Raw genomic sequence first — 13,440 nt, forward strand, 5'->3', positions numbered from 1 at the left:
ATCCTTGCTTTAACTTGTCCAATTAGCTCCTCCATCATTTGGCATGCTTGAATTGATTCATAAGCTGATAAAAACATGTAAACTTGCCACAAAATGGTTAAAACCAATTACTAAGGACCTTAATGAATTAATTGGGTTAAATGAATATGATTACTACACAAAGGTGCTTAAAACCATTATAATTAGGTCTACAAAATAGCACTTTTTGGTAGTAATCAATACTCCTATTGTAATCAACTAACATGTCATAACTTTCTAAGACTTTATGTCAAGTTACACTTAAGGAACTACTATGACCATAGTTTACCTGAACACACTTACTTAGGATCACCCAAGTGAACACACTATCTCAATGTCCATGAGATATCATAAGGCCTCCATTGAGAGAATATCTGTTGCTTCCAGTTTTTATTAACAGTGACCCAATGCATAGGAAATATATGATCACTTTAAGATCTTACCTGTGGGTCAAAGCTATTGTAAACTTAGACACATGCTTAGTATTCTCTCTAGGTTAAGAGATAATACAACATAGTAGTTTGGTAAAGTCATGACCACTTGATAGTCTTACATCATGGCTCATCGTAGGTCTTGTCCAATGTGTAATTGTGCACACTAATGCACTCACCATGGGAATGACATCCTGATAGCCAAAACCAATCATCTCTCCAATTAAGATGTACTACACTACAACCTCAAATGGATTGTTTGAGCCCACGAGTCGATTGTGAACAAATCAATAACTTGTGAGGAACCTATGACATGGATCTTCTGTGCAACTCTTGATGCACTTAAGTCAAGTATAATGCAAAAGATTTTAGGCTAGAGTGTTCATAAGCTATAAAGTATGAAAGACGAATAGATAAAAAGGAAATTGGAATCTTAATAAATAATAAATTCCAAAGTCATTACATTATATCATACTTTTAAGGCTCTATCCTAACATACATAAAGATCACTAGCCTCATCGAAGAGAGTAAGTATGATCATGGTGAGCTTAGAGCCCATGAAGCCCTTAACCTTAATAGAAAAATAGTGAAAGGGCTCTTATAGTGGTGACAAGTTAAAGACCCCATGAATGGAGCAAGGGGTGATCACAAGAGTTTGCCAATACATAATGACTCAAAAAGCAAGCCTAACAACAACTTAATGGATGTTCGCATTAAACATCCAAACATAGTGGGGATAAGCTACCTCGAGAAGTGAAGTTAAAGGCTCTTACCCATGCTTATAAAAGAAACCAAGAAGAATGGCATTATTAAAAGAGGCCAAGGAGATGCCCCATTCAATCGTAACCTAACGATCAAGAAAAAAGAGCCTACTAATGCTTACGAGTGTCCTTAGAATGGAAACACTTGATAAGAAGGTTCTTAAAGTCAAACGATCCTTAGAAAGGGATTCTTATGATTAGAGACCATGGCTCAAGAGATGGAGGTGTTAAAGTGCCTCCCTAGAACACCTATTTATAGACATACTAACCAAAGAGGCATAAATAATGAAAGGGCTACTTAGAAGAAGTGAACCATTGGAAATGCTTAAGAAGATGTTTGCAATACTCCTACGAAGTGAAAATTAACCAAAATGGTCTCATGAAATCACAAGAAGATGAAATGATAGAGATCACACTACTAGAAAGAACTTGGACTAAAAGAAATGAAGAAAAAATGACCAAGCACTCAAGGGGCGCTGGAAAGCCCTAAGAGCACTTGAGTGCTCAATGCCTAATATCAAGCTTTAAACATAGTATAAACACTCTTTTTAGCATCCAAAACATCCTTTTTGAGGTAAATAACCTAAGAATGAAACCTTTTATACCTAAGAAAACTTGGAAGAACATAAGAGACGAACAAATTCAAACCAAGGCTCCAAAAAACCATATAAACTTAAGTCTTTAGCATGAACAACAATATAACAAGTAATTAACTCTATTGTAATATACAAGAATTGAAGATTGGCTCAACGATATAATAATAATAATGAAATAGATTTAAAACTATTTTATACCAAACAAGTTATAATAAGACTAAAATAATCTAAAGTAGCAATTATCAAGGACATTGACTTATTGCCTAATTTAAATGATTCAATTTTGATTTTCAGAAGATTACTAAATCATTCCCTATTATTCAACATTCATTCAATTTGAAGCTAGTTCATTAGATTTCTAATTAACACATGAAAGTGTTAATCATCATAGAAAACAACAAATTTTCTCCCCATAAAATAAATATATCATCATTTTTTTTTGTGAAGGCTTTTTTTTTTTTTTATATATATTATAAATATAAATCATCATTTCAAACAAACATGATGCTCATGACTTTCCAAAGACCTAAATATAACATATCAATTAAAGTTAATTAAAAAGATTCTCTATCAATCACATAGCATGGACAAATTTAAATTTTCATAACATAACAAGTTCTTCATTTACTTTGTTTTAGGGGCCTAAAAGGTGATTAATGTGATTCTAGGGATAGTTGGCAAATCTTGCAGATCAAGTACTTCAAAAGCATAGTAAGAACTTGAGATATTTTAGTAGATGCTAAAGAAACAACTTAAATAAGAATATTTATTAAGCCCTAATGTTTTCTTGGTAAGGACCTAAGATTTTCATAAATGTCTCAATCTAAAACAATCATCCTCAGACCCAAACGAAGATCTCAAATGAACTTTCCTTGAGAAAATGACACTAAAGCACACTAAGCAAGAAGTCCTAATATAAGAAAGGACTATGCTAGTCACAATAGTAGTAGGACTAAAGATAAAATGATACAAAAAGTTCTCAGACTAAGGAACAAAGAGTGCTAAGTCAATATAGAGGCTTTAAAGATTTTTTAGGAGAAAGATTCTTAGGAGAATCTAAAGGCACTACTCTAGATTTGATCAAACCTTTAGTTTGGAAAGCGAGTAGATCAACTTTGTTCACCCAAATTTGTTTCACCCTAGGAGGTGTTCTAGGAGGGATTTCCTTGTTCTTATGCTTAGTGTTAGGCTTATTTCCTTTTCTTATATTCAAAATCTAATTTTTAATGAAATTTGATTCTTTACTAGCCCATTTAAGTGAGACTAATACCCATCCAAAAGTCTATTAAAGCATTTTCCTTAAGTGTCTTGATTTTTAGCATATTGGAACTAGGGTGACATGTTAAAAGGGGCAATAGGGTTAAGGGTTTTTCTTTGCCCTAACAAAGACTATTTCTCCATTATTGGGAGTTTCAATCTTTTATATGGAGCCAAGGCCTCTCTTGAGGATTTACATTTATTAATGATCTCATATAAAATCTTAATCCCAAGGCAAGAGATCTCATTTTTAGAGGGAGACTTTCTTTTTTGTTGCTTAATCTCTTAAGATAAAACATTATTTCTCTCAAGTAGAGATCTATGTTCATTCTCTAGAAATTGAATTTTCCCAAGAAAATTTATTTTTTCTTCTTTTAAGACATCATGCTCAATTTTTAGTGATGCACATGCAATAGTTATTTTGATGCATTTATTTAATAATGATTGATATTTTTCACATCAATTTTGAGTAATGGATGTATTTTCATTAAAATTACTATCACTAGAGTTATTATTATAAAATACAACTAAGACTATGAAAATATCATAGTTTTATTGTTCATACTTATGCCTTTAAGCCTCGAAGGTTTGGTCTCATTTGAATCAATGTCACTCCAAGTTATATTTCTTTTTAACATCATTAGGGCTAGGGTAGTCATAAGACACATGTCCTAGCCCTCCACAGTTAAAACATTCAATAGTATTTCCCTTAGCGGTGACCTTGTCCTTTTCCTTAAAGGGATTTTCAACTCTTTTTCCCTTCTTTGAGTCTTATTTTTAAAAGATCTTTTTTTTTTTTTAAATCTTATGGTATCTTTAATCCATTTTGATAGCAAAACCAACTCTTCTCTACCTAGTAACTCAAATCTTTCAAACTCTTTTCCTTCATTCTTAAAATCTATAAAGTGGTTTCCTATGGCTTATGAGTATTAGGAATATTGGACATATCATAAGTTTGAAAGGATCTTACAAGTTCATCAACTCTTACAGAGTCAATGTCCTTGCTTTCCTCAATAGTTATGACCTTGGGTCTGAATCTCTAAAGAAGAGATCTTAAGATTTTTCTAACTACTTTGGACTCAATAATCCTTTCCCCTAGGTTAATGTATGAGTTAACTATGTTATTAAGCTCTGAATAAAATGTAGAGAAAGTCTCATACTCTTGCATCCTTATGCTTCCAAATTTAGCAATGAGCATCTAAATTTTGAACAACTTAGGTTACTAAGAGAGTAATCCAAGTCCTTAGCATGCTTACAGGTGGTTATCATGTGAAATTTGTCAAGACTAATCCCATTAAAAATCTTATAAAGGGCTCGAGCATTCTCTTCATTACCCTCATTGTCCAATTGTCCCATTCTTATTTAGGCTTGAGTTCTCCACTATATTTTTCTAGTTCCATATAATTTCAATGGTGGCCCTCACCTAAATTCCACTTAATTCCTAACTCATTGTCCTTGCATTTTCAAGAAAAACTTCATATAGACCTTCTAATGAGAATAGTTTCTACCATCAAAATAAAGTGGAGTCCACCATCAAAATTAAATGGATTATTAATTGAAGATCCAACCCTTTATGGTTTCATAACTTATATCTAGCAGGGTAAAAAAAAAAATGATTTTTAAATGTTTGAATGCTCTAATACCAATTAAAAGTTTAAAGATCCAAATTAGGGAATACCTAGAGGGGCATGAATAGATGTTTGAAACCTTTTAACCCAAAATTTGTTATTTTTAGCTTTGTTCTTTGATATAAAGAAGTGGAAAGAATAAACAATGCATAAGACACAAAGAATTTTACATAGAAATCCACTTACACATTTGATCTCATAGAGACTATACAGATGTAAAAAACACGAAGTTGGAAATCACAGAGTACAAATCCACTATTTGAAAGAACAATTAACAATTTTACCTAGCGGATACTATCACTAAGTCTCACTCCCCAACACCTATACTGAACTTAAATCTAGGACAAAGCACCAAACATGTTCCCAATGGGCTACCTTAGCCCCTAAGAGGATGAAAATCTCTTTCTCAACCCAATGAATGCAAAGACAAACATCTTGAGAGTTTTAGGACATGAGGAAGGCTAATTAGCTTTTTCCAATATTTGCATAAAAAAAAACCCATTTATAGGATACAAATACCTAGTGGATTGAAACTCAAATTTATGAAATAAAGTCGATTAAAATATAGAAATAACTATAATTGTAGATGTTAGAATATCTACTGTGAGCACTTAAGCACCCTTAAGAGCGCTTGGGCTCTCAATGCACTACTTGAGCACTCTCTATAGTACTTGAGAGCTCGATAAGTTTTTAAAAACTTTTTTTTCACTCAAATTAAAAAACTTATAGTCCACTTCAGGCCTACAATAAATTTAATTGGCCTTTCTTAGACCTTTCTATACTTAGTTGTCTTATTTTGGTTGATAATGCAATAACCTTAACTTTGTCCTGAAACAAATCTTTAAAATTAACAAAATAAAAATACAATAGTTTTTTAAAAATAAAGAGAAATTGTCTTCAATGCTTTTTTAGAATGAAAGAACAACATAAAAACTTTAAAAATTAAAAAATCATAAAAAGGAAAGAATATAGCAACATGATTTTCCTTTGTCTTCCTTTCTCTCTCCACCATCCAATATCGAAAACCTTCAAATCTAATATCTCTTCAATTTAGATGTACTCCGTAATTTATCTAAAATTTTAATTTGGTGAACAAACTCCAAATTAAGCCAGACTTAATGCTTTGAATGTAATAAAAAATGTAATAATTTTAATAAAGATTATAGAATTTAAAAATTCATCCGGTTAATACTAGATATTCAATAATCAAAAGTAATTTAGAATAACTCTATTGATTTTTTTTTTTAAAAAAGTTAACACATTTTTTGAAGTTTTCCCATTTGATAAATGGACTCCAAATCTAGAGAGACTTAATGCTTTGACTTAATAATGAGTCTAATAATTTTGTATGAAATGATTAATTAATAATCCAAATTTATGGATCAAAATTGATTAAAATTAAATGACTTTATTATTTTTCCTTTACATGTAACAATAATTTTTCAAATGTTTTTTTTCCAAGAAACATAGGCTTCAAATCAAGTAAAACTTAATGCATTAGAGTATAATAATTTTAAAAAATAATTTAAAATCCAAAACCCAACCAATAAATAATTCACATACCAATGTTTGTAGAAAATAACTTTGATGTTTTTCTTTTCCATATTATTATATTTTTTCAAATTTTCTTATTTGGCAATTATACTCCAAATTAAGTGAGACTTAGTGCATGGATCTTATTAATGAATGTAGCAATTTTGAAAAATAATTAAAGATTTAAAAAGCAATAATTGATACAAAAATTCAAATATCGAAATTAGTTCAAAATATCTTTTCAGTAAGTAAGTAATTCTAACTATTTTTAATTACATTGTTCAAAAGAAACATGACCTATTTAAATATTTAAAAACAATGAAGAATTGTCTTCTTCTTTTTTTTTTTTTTAAATTTATTTTAAATAAAACATTATTAATTATTATTCCTTTTTCAACAAAAAAAATAAATAAATTCAAATATTCATATTTTACCATATCTCCCAAATTATCTCTTTTTGACTTTTATTACAATATTTGTATACATAATTATCATAAACTATTTATCTCTAATCAATTTCTAACCGTGAGCTCATTCTTATAAAAAAAAAATGAAAAAAAAAATTTATTTAAAAAATAGACATTATTTTATCAAAACAAGTTTTTTTTTATTATAAAAACGTGTATAAAAATAACTTAACAAATACTTTATTTTGAGAAAATAACAAAAAAAATATTTCTTCTTTTTTATTTTAAAAAGAACTTTTATAAATATTAAAAATAAATAAATAAAAACATGAGCAGACATGTAGCAAGTGTCCCCCTTACATACTCCTGATTTTTTGTTATCATGAAGAATCAAGACCGATTGATTATTAGGGACACACTTCTTTCATTAAAACAATAAACTTCTTTTATTTATTTTTATTTTTTTATAGGCAAATAAAATTATTTGCATGTAAAAACCATTAAAATAAATGAGATTCAAGTATTGAATTTAGTGTTCCAACAAGGACTTTTACTTGAGGGCAATGGATTCAACTCATAAAAGGATAAGAAAGATTGCACAATATGAAAAAAATGATTGCAATCTTAGCAACTATGAGCAACTAGTCCACTTAGTTGCGATTAATTGGATTGGGACGGCCAGCACTATTAGCAAGCTAAAGGCCATGTAAAAACTACATTTTTCATAAAGTATGTTTTCCAACAAGAAAAACATTAATGACTTCATGACTTGCCACATTTCACATTGCTCCATTTAATGGTCATCCACTGAGTTTTTATTCAATCCAGTGCAATGATGTAAGAGTTGAATTTAAACCTATTAAAGCCAAACTATTTTTTTCAATACAAACCACCCATACAAAGAGGAGGTGACCATCAATACACCATTGTCTTTCTCCTCCAATATTTCCAAAAAATGCTTTGATCATCTCTCTCTCTCTCTCTCTCTCTCTCTCTCTCTCTCTCTCTCTCTCTCTCTCTCTCTCTCTCTCTCTCTCTCTCTCTCTCTCTCTCTCTCTCTCTCTCTCTCTCTCTCTCTCTCTCTCTATATATATATATATATATAGATAAGTCAACAGTTTCAATCTTCTATTCAATGGAGAAGCAACCTCACTTCGTCTACTTTGACACAAAATATCTAGATATATTATATAGAATAATACAAGTACTGAATTTTTTATTGAAAAAATTGATAATGATAATTAGACAAGTTTTTTTATTTAAAAATATTGATAATGTTAGTTATAAATTTATATTTATCTTATATTTAGTTTGCATATAAAATACATGATAAAATAATTAAAATCAACTTATCTATAATATTTTTATTTAATTAATTTATAATATAAAATATAGAATTTATTCATATTTATATTTATAAAAGATTACTATATATATTAGATTCATACACATACTTGACATAAATGAAGATATGGTGTAATGGCAAAGGACATTCTTTATAAAGGTGAGGTCCTTGTTCGAGTCTTGGTCCTAGTGTTGCAGGGAAGTAGAGTTTTGAAAGCGTGAAGTAGCTCCCCACATTTGAAACACAGCAAGGCTCTGTTTAATGATTGCAGCCTTTGCAACAGCATGGTTCGCATTGTGGGCTGGGCTTATCCTGGCCCAATGCACGAGTGGCTCCCATCTTTGGATGAAACATATTGAAAGGTGCTGACGTGGCACCGAAAAAGCGACATGTTATTCCCTTGCATTTTCTTATGAATACGAGGAAAGTTTTAAATTATCAAACCAAATATAATGGGAATCATATTTAAATTTTTTTTAAGGGTAACATCTCATGACCTATTTTCTTCTCTAAACGTACACATAAAAATATAAATCAATGTTGTCAAAATTGTTTTAATATTTGTTTTTATTTATTTATTTATATAAACATATGTATAATAATCACTAAGACATCAACACTTTGTATACTATTTTATCATGATTTTAGAATACTTTCAATTTGGGTTGCATCAAAAGCTCGTTATACAAGGAAGAGTTTATTCTCATTAAAACATTACACTACACCACAATAATGAAAATTGTTCCAAGATTATTTACACCTATAAAAACCATATAATCTTATGTATCTGGAATCACTTATCTTTCAACAACACTATGAGAAAATGCATTCAAATTTTATTTCCAATTAAATAAATTGGTGGTTGGAGATGCCACTGTACCCAAAAGATATTCACTCTGCAAAAGAGTGTTTTTAATATCAGAATTTACCTAATGATAATATAAGTGTAGATCCTCAAATTTATCCTAGTTGATCGCTCACTTTTAACATATTGAAAGTCCACTCACTTTTTGCCCGAGGTAAGTTCATTCATGTATTATTATTATTATTATTATTATTATTAATGTAAGTGTAGATCCTCAAATTTGTCTAAGCTAACTGCTCACTTATGATATACTAAAAGTAATAATAATAATATTATTATTATTATTATTATTATTATTATTATTATTATTATTGCTTATTATTACTTTTACATAAAGTCTTCCTTATTATTATTGTTATTATTATGAAAGATGTGCTTTGATTGGGATTATAAAGAGGAAAGTTAACATTTGAATATGGAGGGGAAGCTTACTTTTAACATATTGAAAGTCCACTCACTTTTTGCCCGAGGTAAGTTCATTCATGTATTATATTATTATTATTATTATTAATGTAAGTGTAGATCCTCAAATTTGTCTAAGCTGACTGCTCACTTTTGATATACTAAAAGTAATAATAATAATAATAATATTATTATTATTATTATTATTATTATTATTATTATTGCTTATTATTACTTTTACATAAAGTCTTCCTTATTATTATTGTTATTATTATGAAAGATGTGCTTTGATTGGGATTATAAAGAGGAAAGTTGAACATTTGAATATGGAGGGGAAGCTTATGTTGATTAGAGAGTAAAAAATAGTAATAGAGATTGATATGAAAGATGGAAGGGAAAAAAAAAAAAGGAAAGAAAAGAATTAAGATTTTTAAAAATGTTGAGCTTAGAAAGAAATAGGGAAATCAAGATACTCTTTTAGGGGAGGAGGCTCTTCGACATTTTGGGACACACTAAGAATCCAAAAGGAGCTCTTTGAGAGAGAAAAAATGATAGCATCCATTTAACCCATTAGGGAATGACTTCACAATAAGGGATCCCTAACAAGACCATCTTCACATCTTTGATCTTCAATGTCGCTTACAGAAAGGCTACTATATGTAGCTAGCCACCATCTTCAGGGCCTCATGACGCTATACCGGTAACCAGCCCACTTAAGTGAGCGGTATCGCTAGATTATGCTAATTGATTAATTAGAGTTTTGTATGGTTAATTAATCAATTAACAACATTTTTTGAACTAGATTAAGTAACCCAAGTCAATGGTGGGTTTGAGAGATGAGGCCTATAAATACCCTTTTAAGAGTTAGAGTTTCTATGTCTTGCTATTTTCTCTCTACAGTCTAGAGAGAGAACCCTATTCTCCACCCTTGAGATCTCCACTATCTCAATGCCTAGACACAAGGAAGAGTCATCAGGCGGAAAATCATGGTGTTTATGAGATCCATTACAACTTTGAAGTTATCTATATCGATTGAAATTGATCTAGGAACATCTAGATAAAAGGTACATGACTTTATTATCTAAATCTATGATTTCTATTTATCCAATGAGATAGATTTAGGGGGCTTAGGATAGATTTGTATGCACCTTACACAATTTAGGGCATGAGAACAGGGTTATTTGGGGTTCCTAATAGTGAGCAATCTAAATAGCATTTTTGTTGTTATAATACATCAAAGTGGGACAAGAAAGGAAAACACTCATGTCAAGAAGTAACCAATGTAACCAAGCTATCTCATTGGTGGTAGATGCCATAACATGATACCCGGCTTCGATGGAAGATCGTAAAACAATAGTTTGTTTCTTGCTTTTCAAAGAAATAAGAGAATCTCCCAAAAAAGTAAACAAAATCTAATGGTAAACTTGTGATCTTCAAGATCATTCACTACAAGGATTACAACTTATAGCAGTGGTTAATTGTGACTAAAAATTACAAAAGATGTGACTAAAACATATAGCAGCATAAAAGCCTGACCACCATAAAGTGTGACTATAGGTGGTGTCACAGTATCCTATAATCATAGTCCAGATTGTTTCCGCTACCATATGTCTCAAGATTTAGCAACAGGTGAAACCATGTTGTGGCAAGTAATCACTTATAAACACGCCCTATTTGTGATTGCAGCAAAAAATGCATAGCAATAGCCTATTTGTGACCGCTACCAAAACTCCAATCTTGGTCCTTTATTTTGCGGTATCCATTCATAATAGTTGTGTGGATGCAACTTTGACTAAGAATAAAAGTTTTTGGTTTTGGTGTTACAAATAAGTTCAAATATAAGATTGAAATGATTTCTTTTAGAAATTCTCAAATACAAAATTTCATAATTTTATACATTTAACAATAACAATATCTTTCTCTAATTTAAAAAAAAAATAAAAAATAAAATCTTATGTTCCAAGCCAAAGACATTCTCTCGTCTCTCAATTGTACACCTTCCACTCCGGTCTATTGAATTGTCTTCTTACAAACACGATGGTGTTGCTCTGCTAACTCATCATATTTTATCCTTACTAATAAAAATTGAAACAAGTGATTTTGATAATCAACATAATAAAAATACTTGTAATGATCTACTTGTAGATTGTTTCCAAAGTAAAAAAATAGTCCACATCTCACTGATGTAGAAATTAACATGAGAACAGTACAAGATATTCTTAATAAACTCGATAAATTCACCTACAAATCATAATACCATGGGGTATTTCTTGCTTTTGTTGAGGCTTCCTAGAAGTGGTTCCATCAGCACCCGCCAATGGAATCACATAAGTTTGTGTGTTGGTGAGTGTATGGCAGTAGAAAGCAACATACAGATAGTTCATCTTATGGAACACCACTGATTTGTCTGTTATTTTAGCAAACCAACATTTAATGTGAACCTGGAAAATTAATTCTATTTCTATAATTTTAGTGGAAAACTTTTCTTAAAGCTATCATTTCTGAGTGGTGCAATTCATGTGGTTACAAACTTATATGAAGTTGTACGCCTATTTAGTATTGGTAACAAATCTCTTGCCTCCCCCCCCCCCCCCCCCCTTTTTTTTTTGACAAGAATAATTCATATACAAGAAAAAAAGTCTAAATGGGACCACCTTTCTTCATTCTGGAAAGATCATAGAATTTGGTCCAAACAAAGTTTCATTTCTTTTTCTTGTAAAAATAGTTCTAAAGTTTCAACAAAACAATGGTGGATTTATACCCTAACCTTGCTACTGACGTTTTATATATATATTTGAAATAGAAAACTGACAGAACTCTTGTGACAAGGATTACCAAATATTTTTTAAAAGAAAAATCAAACGAGGTTTACCAAATGTAGCAATTCCTTTATGTAAAGTTGAGGTTTATCATCTGAAGGGTCGGCATGTTATGCCAGGTTAAGATGACCTTGAATGCACTTGAAACAACATTAGCTTGTTCTAAAATAGAACTAAGTTTCTCAAAACTTTTAGTCCAAACACAGTAAGGTCCAGCCTTGATCTACTAGTTTATAGACAAGGATCAAGCTACAATTTGGTATTAGTTTCTTGAAAGAAGTAAAGAAAATCAACAGCATCAACTTGAGGAAGTTTATGTATACCTAAATATATGTATACCTACTCTCTCTCTTTGATCAATAAAATAATCACACACCGCCATATTCAAGTTATATAAAATGCACATAGTAAGCTCATACAATGGAAACAATCCTTCTACAAAATATTAAATCAGATCATTTCCTATCTGACATGCAAAAACTGAAAGACATAAAATTTATACAGAAAGTAAACTCCAAGCTCTATAATTTTATGGCACAAAACACAAAAATTGCCCCCAAAATTAGTTTTTAACTACTCCAACATTTCCTTTTTTTGAAAACAAAAATGTTTCTAGCAAAACAGCTTTCATTTATAATACCCAACAAGCTATAAATATGAAATAACTTGAAAATAATGTCCAATGTTAAGTTTTGATTTGTCTTCTTCCAAGGGCATGTGCTCAAAATCCTTTTAATCAAATATTTTATTTTGTTAATATATATCTAAAAAACCTGTTTACTAGAAAAGGCAGGCTTCTTGATTCAATTAGTTGCTGCACAAATTAAATACATCTTTTGGTGCAGAGTTTATGTTTATTACCTCTGATTCTCCAAGAAATTTTTCCTCCAACATTTGAGGGTCTGGTGATAATGCATTCCTATGTTTTCCAGATGCTCCACACTGCATTTACACAACTCTCTTAGATTAATTCCAAAGCATTGTATTACCTTTTACCAGTGCCTTGATGCAACAACCATGACTGTTGTTAGTTTACTCAATGAAGGCAAGCATCCACCAAGGAAAATGTATTCCTCTATAAAAAAGAAAATGTATTCCTTTTAATATCTTTGCAGCACTAGTGCTACTGGGAATAATGTTAAAGGAGGCAGCTCTGCCACCTCTCTAATCCTAATGGTTTTCTAAATCCATGGTGGTTATGGTAGGTGTTTAGTCTGAACCAGAAAGTTTCAATGATAGAACCATCCTGACACAACAAAGAAAAAAAAATTGTATAACTAATCAAAAGGTAAAGCAGAAATTCTACTGGCATGCAGAGTAACATGATAGAGTCAATTAGAGAAGCTCTCATGTTTATTGGACCGAGGAAGTGTTAGAA

Source organism: Vitis riparia, unplaced genomic scaffold (genome assembly GCF_004353265.1).
Source record: "Vitis riparia cultivar Riparia Gloire de Montpellier isolate 1030 unplaced genomic scaffold, EGFV_Vit.rip_1.0 scaffold821_pilon_pilon, whole genome shotgun sequence".
In the NCBI taxonomy this organism is placed as follows: Eukaryota; Viridiplantae; Streptophyta; class Magnoliopsida; order Vitales; family Vitaceae; genus Vitis; species Vitis riparia.